The 23,738-nt window shown below is 45.1% G+C and overlaps 1 protein-coding gene across 2 annotated transcripts in view; it reads right to left on the reverse strand.

Annotated features, from left to right (window-relative positions):
- Nck2 (NCK adaptor protein 2) overlaps positions 1-23,738 on the reverse strand; it is a 146,310-nt gene that overhangs the window by 68,484 nt on the left and 54,088 nt on the right. For both annotated transcript variants that reach the window (XM_048810463.1, XM_015505004.2), the window contains exon 2: positions 6,726-6,912. The gene's annotated coding sequence lies outside the window, so the exon portion shown is untranslated. The remainder of the gene's footprint in view (positions 1-6,725; positions 6,913-23,738) is intronic.

A 23,738-nucleotide genomic window follows, 5' to 3' on the forward strand; every position in this document is an offset into this window, starting at 1 on the left:
TATCCATTAAACTTCACCATGGGCAGGTACCTGCAGTAGGAAACATGGTGTATGTAGGGTTCAGTACTATCCACGGTTTCAGGCATCCACGGAGGTCTTAGAATATATCCCTCAGGTAGGGAAGGACTCTGGTAGTAGAAATGTAACACGTACAGACGGAGCATTCAGGGCCACAGGAGCATTCCACTGCATGCCACTCACACACGGAATATAGAGAGAGCAATCCCAACCCGAGATGGCATGTCGGCAGAAGTGACAAGCTATTTAGAAAAACTGCTAAAAACACCAAGCCTAGAGACACCCCCCATGTCCCTGGAGAGGATGAGCTAGCTGTCTGAGCACTCGAGAGGGACATCACCACTGCTGCAACTTCTGACTTGAAGTCCACGCCAGCCACGGGCCTCTTCTGACCATGGCTTGTGCACCCCATGGCTGTTACAGGCCTTCAGACAAGTCACACGGCAAGAGCTGTGGCCAGGAAACAGGCAAAGCCATTCAAAATTAGGGCCACCCTTACTTCCTGCAGACAGAAGTCACACTCAAAGCTTACAAATGAGCTCATCAGTGTCCTGTAGGGGTCTGGAGGGTGTGTGTCACTGCACAGGGGGGACACAGGGCTGGCTCCACTGTCACAGATCTGGCAGGAGAACCTGGCCACCATGCCACCCTGGGGAGTGTTAGGGATCATTTGTTTCCATCTGAATCATGCATTTCATTCATATGTTGCTCGTTCACACAGTCCCCGAGATCATCCCCCTGAAACTGATCTGTCGTGGTCTGACTTATTCATAATGTTTTTAAAGCCATTTTAATATCTTGGAGCCAACGACATTTCCAAAGAAAACACTGACAATGACATAATAAAAGCCAGAGGGGAAAGTGACTATGATAAGCAGAAATGGAAGTCTCAGGCTGCTCTGACTCCCCACAGTGAGGCCCACCAGTGGCAGGTGGAGGTGGAGGCACAACGGATGTCCCTGGTACACCCACGCCCCAGTGTTCCAGGACCGCCAGACACGAGTAGGCAGGCACTGCTACCATTTCCCAACATACCCTCCGGAGCAGCGTTCTCGTGGCATCCCAGAGTATTCTCATACCAGCAGAGCAATTTATTTTTAATTACCTATTCTAGTTCTAGTTCGCAAAAAAGCCTACACCCCACCCCTGAGACACATGCACAGCGAGAGTCTACTTTCTTGCTTTTCTGGAGGAATAAAGTCAAGGAAAAAAAAAAACACTGTCTACTTTTCCTAATTTTGGAACTTCAACAGCAGTAATCTTCTCCTTGGAGGCTCTTCCGAGCCTGCTTCTTGACTGTAGTTTTTTTCCTGTCCCATCACCTATGTGTCAGGCCTGGGGATTCCTAAAGCAACACAGAGCACGTACTACCCCAGATATCCACGAACCAACATTCAGGTGTGAGCCACAGGTCACCATGCAGCATTGTGTCCAGTACATACAGGACCTGTCTGGGCTCATTTTCTTCTACATAATAGGCTGTGGGGGACTATTCCTTTGTAACTCTAAGGTACTAAAGATCCCCCTTATTCTCAGGGGATAGGCTCTAGAACTCCCAGTGGAGGTCTAAAGTCATAGAATGTACTCTTATCTGCTCTGTTTCTTCCTATACTTATATATCTATGACAAAGTTGAATTCATAAATTAGATACAGAAACAGATTAATGATGACTAATGATAAAACAGGATAATTATAACAACATAAATTAATAAAGTATAAAGTAGCAAACTTGCCGGCATCGCTGCTCTTGTGCTTTGGGGCCATTATTAAGTAAAATATGAGATACGTGAACACAAGCCCGGCCATACGGTGACAGTGACTGATAACCCAGGAGGCTTCCAAATGACCAACGGGCAGATGGCACACAGAGCATGGAGAGGCTGGACAAAAAGATGATTCCTGGGGTGGAATGGAGCAAGACTTCCTCACACTAGTCAGAACCACACGCAATCTAAAACCACCAATCATTTCTGGAATTTTCCCTTTAATATTGAAACAGTTGTTTACCATGGGTAACTGAAAATGCAGAAAACGAAACCTCAGATTGGGGAGAGGAGAGACACAGGTAGCTAAAATGTACCAGAATGTTCTGTATTTAATCTCTAGAATCTGTCATGGAGAAAAGGTGGTGGTGGGGGAAGCAGTCAGGGACTTGGCTCTTTTGTTTTTTTATTTTTTTCTCCAGTTTTCTAGGAAGCCCCGGCCAGGGCATGTTAGCTAAAATGTGGAGGAAAAAACGCAGGACTTAACTTTGATGATCATCTCAGCTGTGAGAAAGTGACTATTTCACGGGTCATGGCAGAAATGTTAAATCACAACTTTAGGTAATTTTGCTCGGTGGGGAGGTGCTGCACAAAGGACCAGGAAGTGGCTACTAAACGTGAGGTCATCCCCTGGTATCCATAGGTTCTCTCTCAGCCGGTCTAATCGGAACCTGGGAATCCTGAATCCAGCACGGCTCTGAGCCCAGCCCAGTCCCAGCCCCATGGAGCTGGGAGGCCCGTGTCCTATCCTCAGATCACCTGGAACAGCCACTGGGAGCTCCTGTCCCCACCCTGCCGATCCTCCCACAGCCTTCCCTCAGTGGTGAAAAGGGACACTCCGCCAAATCATACTTACATGCTGGAGATTTTTCCAAGAGAAAAAGAAATGAAATGGAATTCATGCTGCAGTAGAAGGCAAGGCTTTGGGTGGAGCTTCCAGCCTGCTCTCCCTCCCACCGGCACTGGGCTCTGACCAAGCTGTTATTCTCTCAGAGCTCAAGTCCCAGTTCAAGGTAAACACACAGAGAACGGGTGTCACCGTGTCATGATCCAGGTATGTCAGAGACAGCAGCACGGGCAGCAAATAGAACCTGGGCTTAGAAGCAGCAGACCTTGGTGAAAAGGCTTGCGCTCCTGTCTCCACCCAGCACACAGGGCTGACACCTCTGCCTGTGCCGGAGGTGGCGGGCCCTGGGCAAGGCACCTGCCACCGGGGTGTGGCTGCCTCCACCAGCTACAATGCCATGGTCACTGCGGTGGAAGCAGCGTTCTTTTTCCCTTTCTTTTCTTTTCTTTTTTTTTTTTTAAAAAAACAGCTGTCAATACTTTCCTGGGCCAGTTATAAACCTGGAGACCCAGAGGCTGTGGCCGTCCGTCCCTCAATACTCTAGTGCCACGTTAGGAAGAAGCGCCTGGTCCACACTGCACAGACCTTTTCCCTCAGCTCCCAGGAGCCCCACTGTGTGGCAGGAAGGGGGCTGGTCACCTCTGTTTCAGCAGAAACCCAACAAGTCACCTCCAGGCACCAGAGGATCTCCAGCTCCACACATGCAATTGCAGTTGTAGCCCTAGAAACTCAAGGACTGAGCAAGGAGCCCTGTATGTAAAATGTCTTTCCAAATAATCCCTGAGGGTGGGGCAAAGTTTGGCTGCATTCTCCAAAACACCAAAAAGCTGGAACATGGTAAATGGCAGGAACAAATGGAAGGCAAGTTTCCCAAACATACTGCTCTGCTTAGGATGTGGTCTGAGTGTGTCTCCCAAGGGTTCATGGATGAATATTTAATCCTCATTGTGAGGTATTAAGAGGGTGGCAAATTAATCTGATTATAGTGTTTAGAGGTGAGGATTTGGGGGTTGATTAGGATCAGATAGGCTCATCAGGGTGGAGCCCCACAATTGAATTCTGGTGGCTTCATAAGAAGAGGGGGAGAGAATACACCACAGGCACACCCATACTCCCTATCTCTTGCAACACCCTTTGCCGTCTCAGAACTCTGCCAGCAAGAAGCCATCACCAGCCACAGAGTCCTTGAACCTCTAGAACTGTGAAGTAAATAAACCTATTCTCTTTATAAAGTTACCCAGACTCAGGCATTTTGTTATAGTAAAACAAAACAGACTAAATATGTGTAAACCTTACTCTTATGTAAATTATGGCTAATATAAGTAGTAAAACTCTTCTTCACTACAAGAATTATTACTGGATAGCATTCTTGTGAATGTAAGAATGACAGAGAGGCATAACTTTTCATTTTCTCCTGCTCAATTAAACGAAGTCACTGCTGCTTCTATGTGGAAGGGCCAAGGATGTGTAAAGGATCACAGATGACATCTGCACTCTGGATACTGCTGTCACCAACTGGCAACTTTGTGAAATCCAGGTTTTGTTGACTGATCTTAGTCCTCGAGTCTCGTCACTTAAGCCATCCCCTTTCCCTGTACCAACATCCTTCTAACCCTTGAGGCCACCAATCCTCTGGAAAAGCCTCCAGCAGCTTTTAAAAAGGTAGAACATTCTCAGCGCAGAGTGTCAAGCCTTTCTCAACCTCCATCCCCAGTAGCCAATAGTCAGCCTCCAACAACAGGGAATTAAAGTACATTTTCAAGCATGAATTGGAGGAACTAAAGGCAGGTTGTACATGTGCAAACACTTTGGCTGAGTACAGTGCACACACCTACCATCCCAGCAACTCAAGAGACAAGAGGACTGCAGTTCCAAGTCAGCCGCAGCCACTTCAGCAGTGGCAATTCCCTCAGCAACTTAGAGACTCTGTCTCAAAAAACAAAAAGGGCTGGGGAGACAGTTCAGCAGTAAAACACGCCTGGGTTCAAATCACAGTACCCAAACACAACAAAACAAAAAAATCCTACTATGAAGGTGTGAAAAGGAGAAGTAGGACTCCATCTCTTACCACACTCTTCACTCCTCAAAGTAGGCAGGTCAGAGACAGGGAGGACCCCAAGACTATGCCGCTTTACTTCAATGGGAAGACAAAATACAGGGCAGAGAATGCAGCCCATGGAACAGGGGCTCAGAGATCCCATCAGTTCCCTCCCTGATACCTTGGACCCCCACTTCCTTTAACTGCTCCCTTAGCGCAGCCCCAGATGTGGGTCTAGCCAGCCTGTGTGACCCTGTGACTTGCCCTTTTGTGGTGCTGATGCTGAACATGCAGCCATGCGTGTGCACGCTACTTCCCCACCTCCTGGCTTTCTGAAAGAAGAGTGAGAACTCCAAGTCTGTTAACGTCACTGGTGATTAAGAACTTCCTCAGGAGCATGTGCCAGAGACTGCTCCAGGTGAATTATTAATGAATTCTGCTGAATAGATCTAAGGATCTGTCATTTCCAGCTTATGTTCCCTTGAAACCTGACAATCAGATTGACATGGGGCTGACCATATTTTGCAAATGCTCAAGTCTGAAAAGGTTCCACTTAAATGATTTTTTTTTTCTTTTAAATCACAAGGGGTTTAAGAAGAGTTTATGTTCCTAAGTCTCCCAGGATGAGAACGCCCCAGTGGTGGTCATCTTCTGTAAGGTCTGGAAGAGAGACCCTGGAAAGCCCTGTGAAAGCATGAGGGGTCTGAAGCTCAACAGCGCCCTCAGTGGGGAGGGTGGGGATCACAGTGTGGTAAAGGTCAGCAGGGAAGCCTGCGAATCAGGAGACCTAACCTGAGAGTCCAGGGCTCAACCCCAAACCACACCCTAGCTCTGGACTCATGATAAACGACACCCTAAACAAATGGACAATGTGTCATTATCTCTAAAGGAAATCATAAAGGGTACCAAGGAGAAAACAATGGACAAAATCCTACCCTTAGAAATACTACCTACTGATTCTGTGGTGTTCCGAATGCCAGATGGACATAACTAACACTCAGCAGGTTCCAAATGACAGAAAACAAACAAAACAAGTGGTCAAGGAAAAAGAGACATTCACAATTTTAATAGTCCTTCTAGACCAAGTAAAAGGAAATTCTAATTTATCCTAAGGTAGTGAATTTATGGAAACCACTACACAGAGAGATTTCAGAGTATAGAACCATCTGGAAATAACAGAAACAAAATAATGTTTGCAAGGAAAGCGGGTGTACTGGATTTTTTCCTGGCAGTTCTGAGACAATGCTCTGGAGGTGAAATTTTACTTGGTCATAAAGCGCTTCCTTCTGCCTGGCCTGAGATGAAACACCAGATTAACGAGACCACCAAATACTAACTCATACCCTGAGTCAAATACCCCAAACAACTTGTGAAAGTTAAGAAATATATTTGTGGGCTGGGGGTGTAGCTCAGTGGTACAGCGCTTGCCAACCAGGTATGGGGTCCTGGGATCAGCCTCTAGCATGGCCAAAATAAAAAATAAAAACAAAACAAAAAAAAAAGGACTTTTGTTATAGAACCACATGTTTTTGTCCCCCAATTGCTGCTATTAAATGAACCCTGGATCCCAAAATCCACATCCATGTTACTGTTGTAATTTTGTTGTAATTTTTCACAGGACAAGTAAACCTTCCTTAAAATCCTTTATTTGTTTGCACTTTTAATATAGACTTAGCTTTAACATCAAAGCTGGAATCAAAGACGTACTACACTGAAAGCACTTAAGAGCAATTGTTATTTACCTTTGCACTCCCTGGCCCAGTACAGTAAACAGGAGACCCCTACCCCCTACTGCCCCCCACATCAGACCATGTGGGGAGGTGGATGAGCAGAGGCCAGCTTGTAGGTGGGAGGTACCCACGATTCTACATACTTCCGCACCGTCACACACTGCAGTCAGTAGGGGATTAAGGACCAGGTTCCTTGAAAACTTAAATTTAATGTGGTTTGGGTTATGGTTACTTGCAAAATGCTAGTTGGAAGCCTCCCATGTCAATTAAGCACTCAAGGTAAAAGCGGCAAGTTCCGCTGGTCTCCTGCAGAAATCTGCACACTTACCTTTGGCACACAGTTACAAGAGGTGACTGGCAAAATGCAGAACTCTTCAAAAAGATGAATTTTACAGCCGAATACGCCTCTGAAGTGTCAAGGCCCCTGGGATCCTCCAAACTCTCCAATCCAATGCAAATCTCAGCAGAGATGGATGACCTGGGCCGTCACTTGTATAGAAGGAACCTATAAAAATCTATAAAGTGATAGAAAGAAACATGTATCAGGTATGCGTGTTTGATTTTAATCACTTAAAAAAAATGACTGGTTATTGATTTGCCAAAACCAACAGGCTCTGCTGGAAAGATGCTGTGTCCAGAGACTCTCCCCTAAAACCAGCGCCCCACCACTCTCCACCTTCCACTACCCTCAACAGGAGGAGAGGGTTGGGAGAGGGGATCTGAGCTCCCCAGTGCCTTCAGCCCTCCTTTCAACAGCCACTGCTTGCACCCCTCAAAGCTTGCCAAAAATAACAGAATGGATCCCAAGTGCAAAGTGGGCATGTTTGGGAACCTGGGTCAAGGACCAGGAGGGCCTGGGTCCTCTTTGAGACACATTCCTCTCTTGGAAGTCCTGCCCCAGCCATTCGTTGGGAGATGGCCGGGATCTCTCTCCCTGGGTTGAAGACACCCCCTCCACCCTACCCAGGAAATCTGAGAGAAATACTTCAAAACCACACGGAAGTCAAGAGGACAGAAGCCTGACAAAGGTGACTGCAGATCCCTCCCAGCTGGTGAGTTTGCTGCTGCAGTACGTGCTCTACACTTGGGTAAACATTTCCAGTCCTTGACCAACATTTTCCAGGGGACCCTGAAGTACTCGGTGGACTTCTGAGTGAGTTCACTGGCATTTTTAATTACATTTCAAACCCAGAGGGGCTCTTTCTTGACAGTTCACTTGGAGAAGATCTATTAATTCATTCCTAGCATGATTATGACCCAAAATGTTAAATACCCCACAGAAAAATCGAATTCTATTTTAGTCAAATAGAAAAAGATAATTCAACCAGGGCTATCATAAAAATGTTATAAGGCAAGTTCATAAATTTTGATTTAAAAATTAACCCCTCTTTATGCATTCTCTAGAATCATGTTAAAAGCTGCATGATTTTTTTTTTAAAGGTATGACTTCATTCAAGGAAAAGCTGATAACCAAACACAATGGGAATACTAGATGTGAGCAAGATTTAAAAGCATACCTGAAAGATTACACCCTTCTCTCTGTCAGGGGTTTACAATGACAGGTCCCCTGGAAATGCAAGTACTGTATCTGGTCTCAGGTCTGAAACCAGAGTTCTTATTTCTTATGCTGATATTTTAATGTCTTGTTATTTACACCACTTACTGTAAAAAGTAATCAACACATGGCAGTGTATTGGGCAGCCATGACCCCAAATTACTTCGCTATTTGTAGTTCCAGCTACTATTCCAAAAAGAAGCTGCATTTTTAAGATATTGACAAGTAAATTTGCCCAGTCAGGCTTCCCTAGGTCAATGCCAGGGAGAATCCGTGTGGCCATTTGAGGTGTCCAAATTCAGGGCCTCCCTTGAATGCATCACACTCAAATGAGTGCGATTATTTCATCTTTCTAATAACCTTCCAGGATAGATACTAATACCTAAATTTACAGAGGTGTTTCTCAGGGACTGTGTTAGTCAGCTGTCTGTTGCTATGTCAAAATACTTGAGACAATCAACTAATAAGAAAGATTTATTTTCACTCGTGGTTTTAAAGGATTCAATCCATGGATAGTTGGCTCCTTGGCCTGTAGTGAGGCAGAACATCATGGCAGGAAGAAGATGGGGAGCAGACGGAAGGGGCCAGGGCCCCAGTATCTCTTTTAAGGACATGCCCCCAATGACCTAACTTCCTCCCTCTAGGCTCCACCTCCTATAGCCTCACCATCTCCTAACAGCACCATGCGCTGGCAATGAGCCTTCAGTACATGGTCTTTAGGGTATATTTAAGGTTCAAACCATAATAGAGACATCAAAGGTTTTCCTTGATAGGCTTTGAGTTAGGAAATCACTTAGGTTGTTAAATTTCAAACTCAGTGGGTTTTGCACACCCCTTGTTCTTTCTGATGGTCTATAGAAGAAACCCTAATCGTGCCAACAGGGAACCAAATGTGAACAACTGATGGGCTAGCCCTAAGCAAAGTAACAGTGAATTGGCTGGGAACCTGGGTCCTTTGATACTTGGACAAGTCAGAACACAAAGCCTCTGAGCACAATCAGTAAAGGAAGTCGCAGACGGAATGAAGCAAGACTTGAACCAATGTCATGGAGCAGGGGACATGAAGTGAAACTGCCTGAAATCCATTCCAGATTGCAGTGGCCACCTTGGATTAAAGGGTGATAAATGAGCGGTGCAGTGTTTTCCTCAAGAAAAGCATGGCACTGGCAATCAGCACACTAAGCATGCACCTGAAACTGAAATAAACGTAGTGGAGAAAAACCTCTCTCTGTGAACCTAAGTAAAGTTGCCATTGCCTCTGAGGGACGTGAGGCTATCAGCTGATTCAAAACTTCTATTCAGGAAGAACACTCAAATCAGGTCTTAATTACAAAATGTGACCTCTACCCATCAGGAAAGCAGACACTTTTATGCAAAAAACCATCAGAATGCAAGCTAAACACTATCAGGTACAAGGTCACCTGCACTGCAGAGGGCCTTCACAAAAGAATTTATTCAAGGATTTTCTACACAGCCAGACTCAGGCAGGTGGAAATATAATGAAAGGTTCTATGCTTTCCTTTAAAAATACTCCCCCAGCACCACGAAATAATAGAAAAGAGGGATTAATACCTATACCATACGTATCTCTTTCTTCACTTTAATGTAGATACGAAATAGTAAAAAATTTCACCATTGCAAAAACTGCAGGATTGTCTGAATTCTTTAACACCTAGAAACTTTTTTCCAGACTTCTAGGAGGTGTGGAGTTGATCACCTACTTTGACTGGAAGAGCATGCTTTATGCTGCATGCATGGGTCCCATGGTCTGCAGACTTCATTGTGCTACCTGCCCCAGGTACAGGGCTGGGCATCAAGAAGCTCCTGTGCAAGCTTGTCTTGTTCATCCTAAATTCCTGATGTCACTGTCTTCTGGGTGGTCCTGGCTATTTCCTGGCAACCTCAGAGCCTGACTTGGATGGCCAATGCTAGCATCCATCACTAACATGCTTCATTCCAGCGCAGCCACTCGGGGTTAATAAACACCTGTGCACCTTGTTCTGATGACAGCCAAAGCTGTGTGCCTTGTGGGCACGATATTGCAGGACACTATGACTCTGTCTGCTTCAGAGTCAGCCCAGTCAACCTCCAGAAAACTCAGGGGACCCATTTCTCTTTCTCCCTGACTGAAACACCGTAACAGGCAGAGAGAAGAATCACGTGTGACCCCCGTGCCACACTCACGGGGGCTTCCCTCAAACTCCAGCCTCACCAAGCTTCACGGCAACTCTGGGAGGCGACTCTCATCCTCCAGCTCAGGAACCAGCCTAACAGAAGTTCATAGCCACAATGTAAACACATGCTTGTCCACTTTGAAAGCTAGCCGTGATCTTTCTCCTTGCAAAGATTACCAGGAAAGGGCCAGCAAACAGCATCTGTTGCTGCCATCTGTCTGAAATATCAGCCACCCTGGAAGGCTGCTTCAACCTCACAAATCAAGCAGGGGCAGTGTCAGGCTGCATCAAAGAACAAGCCAAGAGCGCACGTATGACCTTCCTTTTCAAAGGTACTGTCAGTCTTAGATGGCAGTGCAGGGCGGTGGGGGTGGGGTGGGGGACATTGAATACATTATCTGGCAGGTTTAAGTAATGCCCACTGCCTAGAGAATCAGGTGTGTGTCATAACTAAACCCGAAACACGTTCCGTGTCCCTGGCCCAAAATGCTTGGGAACAGAAGTATTTCATATTTTGAAGGTTTTTGATTTTGGAATATTTACATAGACTTTACCAGTTTGGCATCCCTGATTCAAAAATCTAAAATGCAAAGTTGCTCCAAAATTCAAAAATTTTGAGCACCAACCTCAAAGTGTTTCAGATTTCTGGATTCAGGCTTTTTCACACTAACGATGCTCAACCTATATAACACACCAAGAGAAATGCCCCAGGGCCCTGCAGAAAGAGCTAAAAGCACAAGATTGGCACCGGCCTCCGAGCTCTCAAATGCCTCCTCTCTCCCTTCCCCTCTTCCCCAACACAAGGCTTGTCCTCAGCACAATCCCCAGCAGTCATCTCTAAGGGGGTCTACAGTTCAGAATGAACTTGTCAGTCACTTGACCAGAACACAGGGGCCACCAGTGCTGTCTGGGTGACTGATGGCAGAAATGGCTACAACTCATTCCTCCTGAACCACTTGGAAGAAAACTTTATTCAGACACTGAACAAAGCCACACCTGTCTCCTTGATTAGGCTGGCTGAAGTTCAACCCTATGTGGACCGATACTGAGCGGCTTAGATGGTTTATCAATGTGAAACTCAAAGGCTTCCAGGAGGTGACCTCAGCTCTTTTATCATCCCGTGCACCAGGCAAGGCCCAGAGAGGACACAGGCCCATCAACTACCTCCAAAAGTTCAGAACCCCACTGGAAGCAGGGTCTTAACTCTGGACAAAGCTGTCCTGAAAAGGAAAAATAACCATTTTTCTGGGCTGGAATTATATCATCTCCAAGAAGCAATGCTGGTTATCAGGTTGAGCAGAAGTTGCTCAGGACAGTGGCAGGGAAAAGCTAGTTCTGATTCCAGCCCTCGAAGTAGCCACAGAGACATCATGAGTGGCTGAGTGTCTGGGCAGGAAGGTCAGATTTTAAGCTCTGACAGTTCTACATACAGGAACCATGATTTCTGCCTTCAAAACTATAGCCAGAGAGTGGGTCAACGACACACACCGAGAAGCAAAATATGGACCAGAAAAGTGGCAACGAGGGCGAGGGATGCCGCTCAATGGTGCATGCCTGAGGCCTTGGGTTCCAACCTCAGGAGTGGACAAAGTGGCACAGAAACAAGGCGGTGGGTCAGGACAAGGGGGCTGCAGGCCTGGCTCAGCCACCAAATGCTTCCATTCCCTCATCACCAACCCTGAGTGCCCGAAGGGGCCCCTCAAGTCCAGCTCTGTAGCTTTTCGACGCACGTGAAAATGGACCTTAGAAATTACCAAAACTGGATCATGTAGCATTGAAAACATATCGAAACTTCTCTAAAATAACAAGAACATCATATGCAAATATTAATATGAGTTTAAATTTCATCATCTGTGGCCTAACAATTCTAACTTAGAGGAATTCGATACTATTTCCAGTTTACTCATTGAATGCTAGCCTCCTGAACATAAGAGGACCCGCTACTCCAGAAGCTCAGCTAAGAGGGAAGGACACCCCACATCCTTTAGACCAAGCCCTGCTTTCCACAATTAGCCAGAGTCTCGCGGTAGCTGTCCGTGACCTCCCTGGACAGCTCAATCCCATGCAGCACCGGTGAGAGGCTCACCAGCGTTCTTTAGTAGCCCCCACAGGATTCAGTCACTGGCCAGGTAGTCACACCACCCATGAAAAGCACACTGAAAAAATAAATCTGACACACCACTGAAGAAAAGTTGTGCAAACCCTTTTTTTGAAGAAGGAAGAGAAGGGGGCAGGAAGGAGAGACATCAATTTCCTATCTGAGGCAATCTGAGTGTACCAGGTGATCCACGGGGGGCTTCTTCTAACTAATTCCAATGAGTCTGTGCAACAAGCATGTTCTGCGTATTTCACATCCCTCACCTTCGAGGGTAAAGGAGGGAAGGAAAGAGTGAAAGCGAAGAAAGGCCAAAGTCAACAAGGGGGAGGAAGGTCGGGGACCACATCCTGTCTTCTGCTCTGCACACCCCACTTCTGCACGTGTCCCCCCCAATGCACGCACGCATGCACACACGCACAAACACACGCACACACATTTTGTTGTTGTTTTAAACAGAATCTTTAAAAGCAGGACAGGAGCTCAGACACGAGCTTACTGTAACACATTTAAGGAGACGAACTGGGGGTGAGAAGCGTTGTTTTACTTTTCAATTTCATTAATTCTTGTCACATTTGAACTCTGACAGTGTTTCCCTGAGTAATGGAGGAGGACAGCTATGGGATGAAAGTCCACGCTCTTTCCCACATTTCCCTCCAGCATCATCTTCCTGGCAGAAGTCTGGGCTTGAGGGTGTGGGTAGCCTTCATTCCTCCCTCTCATCACCTCCTGGCCACCACTAAGGAAGTCCCGCTGACATCAGCCCCGCCTTGGTCCCTTTTTCTATCACTATGTAAGATGTCCACTACCAACAGAGCAGCCACCTCCCCATCTGGAAAGCCCGGGACGCCCTGTGCCTCGTCCTCTCCACCTTAGCTGAGGACAGTGCTCACGGGACCAGGTGAAATTCAGCCTTTTCCAAGAAGAACCCTTTGAAGCCGCACTCTGGAAGGACATCCCACATGGCTTTAGGGTCAGTAAAACTAATTTTATTCTGGGTTCCCTTAGCACAAAAGAGCACCTATTACACAGGAAAGGTCTGCAAGTCCCACCTGCCATGGGCTGAATTGTGTCCCCTCCAAAATTCACATGTGGAACCTCCAGGACCTCAGAATGGGACAATATTTGGGCATAAGGTCTTTCAAAAGGCGATGCAGTTAGGCTGGACCAAGTCCAACAGGACGAATGTGTTTACAAGCAGAAGAGGCACCAAGAGTGGGCACAGAGAAGAAAGGCTACGAGATGTCACAGCAAGGAGACCATCTGAGAGCCAAGAGAGAAGTCCCTGAAGTAAGAATCCTGGACACCCTGACGTTGGACCTCCAGCTGCCAAACTGTGGGAACAAAGGTCTCTTATTTAAGCCCCAGCCCCACCCCCACCTGTGGCACTTGCCATGGCAGCCAGGTGTTTCGTGAGACTGTCAAGCAGGAAGTCTCACAACACAGGACACAAACAACAAGGAACTTCAAACTTTTCATGAGTCAGGGGTGGGGGAGTGGGGAGAGGGTCTGTGAAAATCACCAGACAACCCCAGGACACAAGAATACCCAAATGGGGAGGATCCAGTGTCAAAACCATAGACTCCCCTGCAGAGGTGCACCCCCCCTCCTTGCTGTGTACAAAATAAACAGATTTTCCAGTTTTCAACACCTAGTCAGCCTCCAAAACCCAGATGAAGCATGGCGGCTTGGAGATCCTGCCATATGGGAATTCTGACCTTCCCTCTCGTGTGCAAAGCCCTGGGATAGCACCCATCTCCTTGCAACACATTCATGGTGTTTTAATGGCAATATTTCTATGCCAGAGTAGACACGAAACACGTCATATCCACAAATGCATCATCACCCAACTTGAGCAATTACAAGCACACATCCCCTCAAGTCACCACCAGATGACTTTAAAGCACACAGCAAGCAAAGGCAGTAAACCCCGCAGGGCAGATCCCCAACCTCTAAATATGATTCTATGACATCAAAAACCATTATTAATTCCTTTATGTAAATCTCATCTCTAGTCTGTGTCCTAATTTCCCATCTCATAAATGCCTTTTTATACTGATTTGCTTGACTCAGGATCCAAATCACGTGCACAAATTATAATTTCTTGAATGTCTCTTTTAAGTGTTTTTTTTTTTTTGCTTTTGTGGTTTTTTTTTATGACAACACGTTGAGTCTGGGTGTTCTGTGGTTCCATCTCACTGATGTTCCCCAACCCTGACATTTCTAGGAAATGATGGCTTCCCCTAAGGACTACTAACTTCTCAAGAGCAGGGGCCTACAGCTGCCTGCACCCTAGATACTGGCTGATCAGGGAGTTAGCACATGAAGGAAGGAACCAGAGGTGCTGAGGTGTCAGAAGTCCCGCCCCCCTCCTCTGCCCTTCCCCAGCCCTCACTCTCAAACAGGATTTTCCACCCAGGCCCAGGGGCACAGTGCTTTGACCCCAGCTTTGAGAGTCCTTCCACAAGTAAAGAAAAGCTCACTCTATTTTTCCTACAGGGAAAATGTATATGAAACTTAAGGACAAAAGTTACAAAGTCATCTTAAATATCAAATGATGCTCCTCTTGTTTTTAACAAAATTGTTTAATAAAATATCATCCCATGGGGCGCAAGAGTCAATTCGGGGACTTGAGGGCTACAGCTGCGACTGCGCCAAGGCAGGAGAGCGCCACTGAAGCGGAGCTTCATATTACCCAGAAAGGTGCCATTTTATGCCCACAAATGACCCTGTGGAGAAACGTATCACCATTCTATGCTTCAGTCAAAAAGCATGCTGATATCAGGAATATGCCATTCAACAATCTTCCATTTTGTTCTATGAAAGAAAAAGTGCTTATTTTATCCAAAAAAGAACATTTTTACTGTCTTATAAAAATCTAAAGGTTTCCCCATAGCCCAGAGTTAAACAAATGAGAAAACCCAGAACCTTTATATCCTCTGCCTTTCAAGAAGAACAGCCCCAGGGTGTTCTTTTAAGGCCATATGTTAATTTTAGAGAGAAAATATTAAATCTATGAAGGTTGCTATTCACACACGTGTGTATTCCAGGACGGAAACGTCCAGAGGAGATGTTCTGATCAAGGCCCGAATCCTCATTAAGGCCGGATTAAGCCACTGTGCCCCCTGATGAGTGGGCTATAGGGGTTTTCTACCATCCCCAGATTTGAAGTGTTGCTCAGACTCTAATCCCAGATCATGTCACTGGTTGCTATGGTTTGTATTTTCACAATCCCCAGGGGCCCATGCACTAAAGTCGTGGATCCCAGATTTGTGCTACTGGGAGGTGGTGGCACCTTTAAGAGCAGAGCTTAATGAGAAGTCCTTAGGTCATGGAGGGTGTGCTTTTGTAGGGGACCAGGGGACCCCAGCCTCTTCCACTTTCTCTCATGTCCTAGCCCTGAGGTCAGTAGTTCTACTCTGCAATACCATGATGTGTCAAACTCAAATCCAAAGCAATGGAGCCAATCACCATGGATTGTAACCTCTAAAACTGGGAGCCAAAATCAGCCTTTTGCTTTGTAATATGATTCATGCAAGTATTTATCAAAATAACAGAAAGCTGACCGATCTACTGGTCTTCTAAGAAATCAGAAGTGGATTCTGGCGTGAGGACTGGGGGTATAATTTTTACAGCAATTACACAAATAACTTTTACAAAAAAGACTGAAACCACTCCCTTATCCACACTCCCTGAGAGTGGCGCAAAAGGTTGAGAAAGATTTTGTCAGAAGGTTTGCTGGTATTTTTTTCCATTTTTAAAAATTACTGGTAATCGAGAAGACTTCTATGGAACGGACTTTGAAAAACAATCTCACTGCACATTATCCTCTTCCACCTCTGACAAGCACTGTCTCAACTTAATTTGTTTTCTCATTCTTAGGTAGGGGTGATTCTTAGCATACTACCCTACAAATATATTCCATAAAGTGCCACAAAATGTGGAATGAAAGGAAATTTTAAATTTTCCACTCTTTTCCATAAGAGGTTAATAAGAATATGGGAACAACTCATGTCCATTGATGAATAAATAAATGACAAAAATGAGAGCGACCACATACACTAGAAGATTATTTAGCCCCCAGAAAATCTCACCTTTTGCTACAACATGGAGGAGCCTACAAGATATTCTGCTACGTAGAATAAACCAGGCCAGAAAGACAAATGCTGCCAGATCTCACTTATATGTGGAATTTAAAGAAACTGAACTCAGAAACAAAGATTAGAAAGCTGGCCGCCAGGGGCTTGCTTGGGGCCAGTGAGAATGAAGGGATTCATGAACAGGAATAAAGTTTCAGTTAAAAGACAGTAAACTCTGTAGATCTAATTTAATTCAAAAATAAATAAAAATTTGAATGCCTAATAGTTGTAAAAATCCCCAATTGAATACAACAATTTAATACTATTGTGCTTTTATGATCTAAAAAATATTCCTAAAATTGCCAGGTATGGTGATATATACCTGTAATCCCAGTGATCTGGGAGGCTGAGGCAGGAGGATCAGATGTGTTCGAAGCTCGCTTCCACATTTTAGCAAGAGCCTATCCCAAAGTAAATTTAAAAAAAAAAAAAAGGAGAAGGGCTGGGATATAGCTCGGGAGTATAGCACCCTTGAGTTTCCTGAGCTCAGTCCCCACTTTCAAAAATAAATAAATATTAACTAATTAATTCCTAAAATTGTCCAAGTGTGTTTGCCCACATTCTCCCCAAATGTTAGATCCATTCACAATGATGTGCCTTCATATCTATTTCTCCCCTCTCCTGGAGACATCTTTGTTCCGCCAGCTTCCAATGACATTATTGAGCAAATCTGACTCATGGTTCACAGGCTCTCTCTCTCTCTCTCTCTCTCTCTCTCTCTCTCTCTCTCTGAACACAGGGGCATTAAACCACTGAATCACATCCACAGCTTTTTTTTTTTTTTAATTTTAGAGACAAGTCTCACCAAGTAGCTGAGTTGCTTAGGGTCTTGCTAAGTTGCTGAGGCTGGCTTGGAACTCATGATCCTCCTGCCTCGGCCTCCAGACCCGCTGGGATTACAGGTGTGTGCTATGGCTCACGGCTCATGGTTCAGGAGCAAATTCAACCATGTGACTTCTATTCCCTTAGAAATCACTGTTTTATAAGATAAACTGTCATTTCCCACACCATCCACACAGAAAGAGCCTTCAGGAAGGGATTTCACCTTTTCCGGTGCTGGTTTTCATATGGGGAGGCATACAGCAGGCTCTGGATAAAGCATCCCTTATCATGCATTACCAGTCAATAATGTTCACTTCCTTAATTACAACTATAAGATCTGGAAAAATTGCCCAGCATCCTTCAGCAGTTAGTGCCATGTTAGGCCCCAAATCGCCTCTCAAATTTTAATCCAAGAGAACCCAAATCCTTTATATGACTGTGTGTTTGAGCCAGACCACGAGTATCAACATGGAGCCTTACAGATAGACAATAATGCAACCATGCCTAATCCAAGCAACTGGTCCACTTACAAACCGTATTTCTTAATTTCAGGATTCTATATTTATTTTTCTTAAGTATTTTACTCTTTAAATGAATTAGCAATGAGCCAATGAGAGGGACCGAATCAAAGAGCACCTCTAAATTCTAAAGCTCAACAACATATACATGACTTCCTGCGGCAGTTGCCCAATTAATGCCATCCATAAAGCCATTCAAATACTGTGTCTGGGCTGAAATCCAATTAAGCCATTTCTGTCTGAATATCCCCAAAGAGCCAGCCGCTGAGCTTGAAGTAGAAATAATCATAAATGCCAGATTAGCTGTGTAAGCACTTGTGGAGCTGAAGCCAGACAAGGGCACGAAAATCTACATGCGTGGCCTTTTAAGTAGGCATAAGAAAAGAAAAGACAGTCAGTGACCATCTGGCAGAATGTCAAGCCCACTTCCTCGTCCAGCCAGGTTTTCTCCCATAACCCCCAACCAGCATAAGTGTCAAAAACTGCTGTGGTCCCTTCACGGACACACATTTTGAAATGACTGACTTCAGCTTTAGAGTGCAATTTTGTGCACTGAAGAAACAGGATCAAGAAGAGAATGCAAGCTTCCTCTGAATTCATAATTTTATTCAATCACTGCCTTTCTAAGTACATCCTTAAAATTAGTAAATCTTGAAACCCACCACTGCCTTTAGGTGCATAATTCATCCCATAAAACATGCAAGCAAAGCCAAAACCTCACTAATGAGCCAAATTACTCCTCCACCTTGCAACCCTCATAGAGCTACCACTCACAAAACGGAGCCTCTGCAGGTTACGTACTGAAGCAGGGACCTAACCAGACAGCCCAGAAACAGAAAGGGTCATGGCTTCTTTATCCTAACAAGCAGATCCTTCCAGATACCTACCAAATTACAATATCTGTAGTTTAGATGGTTATGATGCCAGGTAATGAAGTTGGCAATGCTTCTGCATGTGATGCATAGGGCACGCAGTCTTCATTTTAAACTTGATGCAAATCCAATTCTATGGGCTCCTCGCTATATGATCAAGGCTGCTACTTAACCTCAGAAAGCAGGTTCCCTTGGAGCCAACATCAGCTACCTTGTTGGTAAATTAAATGAAAGTCAGACTCATTCCATTAAAAACTGCTGCACATCTGCTATGTGCAAACATTGTACATAAGGAAGGCATGGCACAGATGCTGCTCCTCTTAAGCCGTTCTGGCTAGAGGAGGTCAAAGTCAAGGAAGACACCACACAGCAAGGCTGCTTTATTTTACTCACTCCTGTTTTAAAAAATACCAGTTAAACTTTCTAGGTAACTAGGAAAACATGTGTGTTCTCCAAAATACTTGCCTGAGTCTAGACAGACAAGCAAACATTGAGTGTTCATGGTCACAGAGTCTTTTAAAATAAAAACTAACTTACAACAGAGGAGAAAGTCGAATCTTGCTTTCCCACAATTTATTCTCAAACCAAGAAAAACTATGACATCTCTTAAGACTCTTCTCAAAGTAAAACCTTTCTCACCTTCCTTCATCCAGCCAGTACTTGCAGAAACCCCTACAGCAGGAAGCTGGTAGCAGCCATAGGACAGACAAAGACTGACACCTGCCTCATTATCACCCAGCAAATGAGGCAGACAATGGGGTGGTAAGTGCCTAACAGGGAATTCTGGAGGTGGTCAGTCAGCAGCCAAGGCCTCCGAGTGTGGCACAGGGAGTAACACAGGGCTGCCCACCAGGGAACACAAACATGCTGTTGCTAAAAGCAAGTTAATGATGCCTGATGCTGCAGCACCAGGCAGGCAGCCCCATGCCCACGGCAGGCCCGACCTCTCAGCCTGCCCTGGCCTGCCCTGGGGAAGCAATCTCCAAGCAGAGGCAGAAGGCAGGTGCTATCCCACCTCCCCACTCCCCTTCATCATGCTGGTTCTGCCCATGTTTAGCTTCTCCAGAGTTCTAGGTTCTGACTCGCTCCTGCATGACACTGGTGTCCACACATTCACCACTTGCACATCTGACAAACACATCTTCGTCCAAGTGGCTGTCCAAGTCACGGCCTCTTTGAGACCTTCCTCAAAGAGGAGCCACGCACCACTACTAGTCCACACAACAGTCCTGTCCACAGAGAGACGGGCCTGTTAGGTGATACAGTGAACCAACACTGGCCTTGGGATTAAGTGCCAGCTCCAGACTTATGGGTACCATTGAGCTACTGTCTGAATTCTGTTTATGATTGAGTTTTCTCACCTGTCATATGGAGGATCAAGAGAACAGACTACCTTGCATGTTTGGGGAACACAATAAATGACATTAAAAAGCATCCAGCAAAGTGCTTCCAACATAGTAGGTACTCCAAGAAAACATTCCCTTGTTCTCTCTCTTACCTGGATGCAGAAATGCTTCCCATTTATAATGGGGGACTCAGTTGAGGGCCACCCTGCCTCCAAACTTGGGCCTCCACAGGAATAATCCCTGGGAGACAAGTGGGCAGTGGTGGTAGTCAGAGGCACCTTTTCCCTCCCTGTGGCTGGATGGCCCCCCCTTTCCTTTGTGCCATGGCTACCCTCCCTCCACTCTGCTACAACAGCCCTGACGAAGGTCTCTCCATACTTTGTCCCCCACTCTTGTCACTTTTTCTGTTGTCTTAACGCTGTTTTTGTACAAATAATGAACATTTAAAAAGGAAGATGATGTCCCTCAGTCAACTGTCTGTCCCTCTGACAGCAGGATGATGTGGGGGAAGGGGAGGCAAGCCCAGAGAGCCGGTCAACAGATGTAAGGCAGGAAAGTTCTCAGAGTGACATGTGACCAAGATGAGTGGGAGATGATCTCCATGCTTGCCCCTAAGGAGAAGATGGTCTAGAAGAGTGACCAAAATGAGAAGAGGGGACCGGGTAAGAAGGCACATTTGTACTACAGATGGAGGGACATGTGCGGAGGCTGGTCCTACTTCATGCAGATACCTGCTAGGACCAAGCCACACGACAGCCACACTGGAATAGGAAGACGTGCTAAGAGGCTTGAAGCTCCCTGTGTCAGTCCCCATTCATAATCTCTTTAGGTGGCTCTTTCACAATTCTGCCCCCTTTCCACTTAGCAACTTAGAACATCTGCGGAGCTCCAATTTTCTAGCGTTTCTCTCAAGGCCACTCGGAACACCAACAGGGACGCTGCTCCCCACCTGCAAACGAACATAGAGCATCCGGACCCTGAGCTTTGAATGCAGAGGAGCAGGGCGCCCTCCTCCCGACCTCCATCCCTCTGGGAACTTGGACTCCTTCATGACACCTGCTCTGATGCTCCACTTTGAAGACTACTCCTTTTGACAAAAACCAACAACAAAAACCCAAGTGTACATGAAAGTTGATCAATCATTCTCCTGCACCCAGTCACATCATACCCAAGTGCCAGGCCTACTCTCCCGGTTCATCTGTCTCAAACAGATCAGAAATGGAAAGAACTTTTTTTTTTCCCCTTAGACCTGAGAACTTTGAAACTAACCCCACCTCAGCTGGGTCTCAGCCTTCTGTGGCATATCACATGTGTACATGCCACTCTCTCGTACCATCCTGATCTATGGTAGTCCCCCCTCATCTATGGTCTCACCTGCTGTGGTGACTTGCAACTGACCACAGTGTGAACACCGTAATATGTGTCTTGACTCTTTCCCAGAGACTACATCTGCATAATTTCTATTACAGTATATGACTATAACTGCTCCATTATATTAATGGTCATTTTGTTAATCTCTTACTGGGCCTAATTTATAAATTAAACTTGACCATACATATATATGGGGGAAAAAGCATAGTACATACAGGATTTGGTATTATCCATGGTTTCAGGAATACACTGGGGGTCTTGGACCATAACCCCTGTGGAAAAGGAGGGCTACTACAGTATATCCTATTTTCTTTTGGTCTAAGCAATCGTGTTTAAATTTCTGGAACTGCATGCCTCCAAGTTTCACAAGCTAAAGGAAAGAAAACTGACCAATGGCAATGTCAACCACTTGTTGAGTGGATCCTGGGTTCCACAAGTGGGATCAGGCACTTGCCACACTTTATCCACTAGGTCCTAACCAACAGGTGATACCTTATCACCTCCAGGAACAGCAGAGAAGCCAGGTAATGTGAACAGGGCAGACAGAGAGCAGGCCTCACAATCAGAATGCAGAGCCCGCTGACTTGAGGGTCCCCGACCCTGACCTGTGCTGACTGCCCCTTGTGCTCCTGGGAGACCAAGAAGGCCCAGACCACACAGCATGGCAGGGATGAACGCTGATCTGCTGCACTGACCCTTCCTGTCCATGGAGCATGTGCTGAGGAGAAAACAGGTAATGAGCTCTGTGGAATGCTGACGCAAAGAAAGTCTTAATTATAATTACAACTGATTATAAGGAAACAATGGGCAAAGGAAAACAGGGAAAGGAAATAGCCAGCTTTCAAACATGAGAAAGTGCTGGACCTCACTCACCATAAAAGAAATGAAAACTAAAACAGGATGGACACTCAGATACGAAGATATCACTTCTCCCCTACCAGACTGGCAGAGGTAGACAGTGAGATGATAAAGGACACCCTGAATCAAGGTGAACCTCCTGATGTTAAAAGCTGGACTGTGTTAATTTAAGATGTTCACACTGAGAAAAAGCCAGGTGAGGGGCAGACAGGCATTCTTTGTTCGTCCTTGCAACTTTTTGTATGTCTAAATTTATTGCGAAATTAAAAGATAAATAAACAGCCAGGCATGGTGGTGCACACCTGGAATCCCAGTGGCTCAGGAGCTGAGGCAGGAGGATCACGAGTTCAAAGATAGCCCCAGCAACAGCGAGGCACTGAGCAACTAGGTGAGGCCCTGTCTCTAAATAAAATACAAAATAGGGCTGAGGATGTGGCTCAGTGGTTGAGTGCACCCAAGTTCAATCCCTGGTACCCAAAAGGAAAAAAGAAGCTAAATAAACAAGCAAGAAAATCTTAAAGAGTGATTAGAACATTGTATTGTCAAGGCTGTGAGAGGCCCATTTCCTACCTGGGGATGGGCGAGCACAACTGGCCGACTGCAGAGAGGGCAACTGGTAGGACACGTGAAAATGAAAATACCCTAAGTGTGCACCAATAGGTAAGAGTGAAGCATTTCACCTGAACACTGAAACACTCTTCACTTGCAGAACAGGAAGAATCTTTCTATGCTCCCAGTTGGAAATAATCCAAAGATATTAACTCAGAGAAATAAGGTAAGAATACTCATATTCTTATCCCCAAATATATTTATCTAGGAAGAAACGTAACTACTACTACTTTGCTGCCTGGTTAAGGGGCTTCAAAGGCTATACCTGCAGTTTATTCTCATTATGCTAAGACTCATTACCCACATGAATTTAATTACCAAAACCTTAGTGTGTAACCCCAGGTTCCCCATCTAAGGAATCAAAAAAAGAAAAACATTTTTTTTCTCACTCCAACCACACAGATCTTTGGGGAGCTTCATTCTTCATAGCTGATGATATAAAGATGAAATTTCTTTATACATTTATTTCTTCTATCTAAACCAGTCCCTAAGCTTTAAGGTTGCTTTCTATTAAATCAAAGTATAATTCACACACCATTAAAAATTTGGTGTTTAAAAAAGTGTACAATTCAGTAATTTTATTATTTTCAAAAGCTAGACTTTGATGGATAGATATCTTTATTTTATAAAAAAGGGAGTGCCCTTGGAAAAGGGGGAAATGACTCAGATAACACAGTAGTTAGATGTTTCTAGAACATTCTGGACATACACAGCAGAAACCATGATCCTTGCCTCTCATGAAGCCATCTGAGTGCCAGGAATGGGAGGAAGGCTTCCCTCGAAGAAGGATCTTTTCTTCTTTTCTTAAACTATGTGTTAATCTTTCAAATAAATTTTTTTCAACAAAATAATCATAATGGAGAGAAGAAGAAAACAATTATTAAAACAAGATAACATTAGTTGCTATTCCTTGCACAGGATAGTAAATCCTAGACACATATGTTCAAAAAACATATATTCTAAAGGAAGGAGATCATTTAAT

The sequence above is a fragment of the Marmota marmota genome, unplaced genomic scaffold, assembly GCF_001458135.2.
Source record: "Marmota marmota marmota unplaced genomic scaffold, marMar, whole genome shotgun sequence".
Lineage (NCBI taxonomy): Eukaryota > Metazoa > Chordata > Mammalia > Rodentia > Sciuridae > Marmota > Marmota marmota.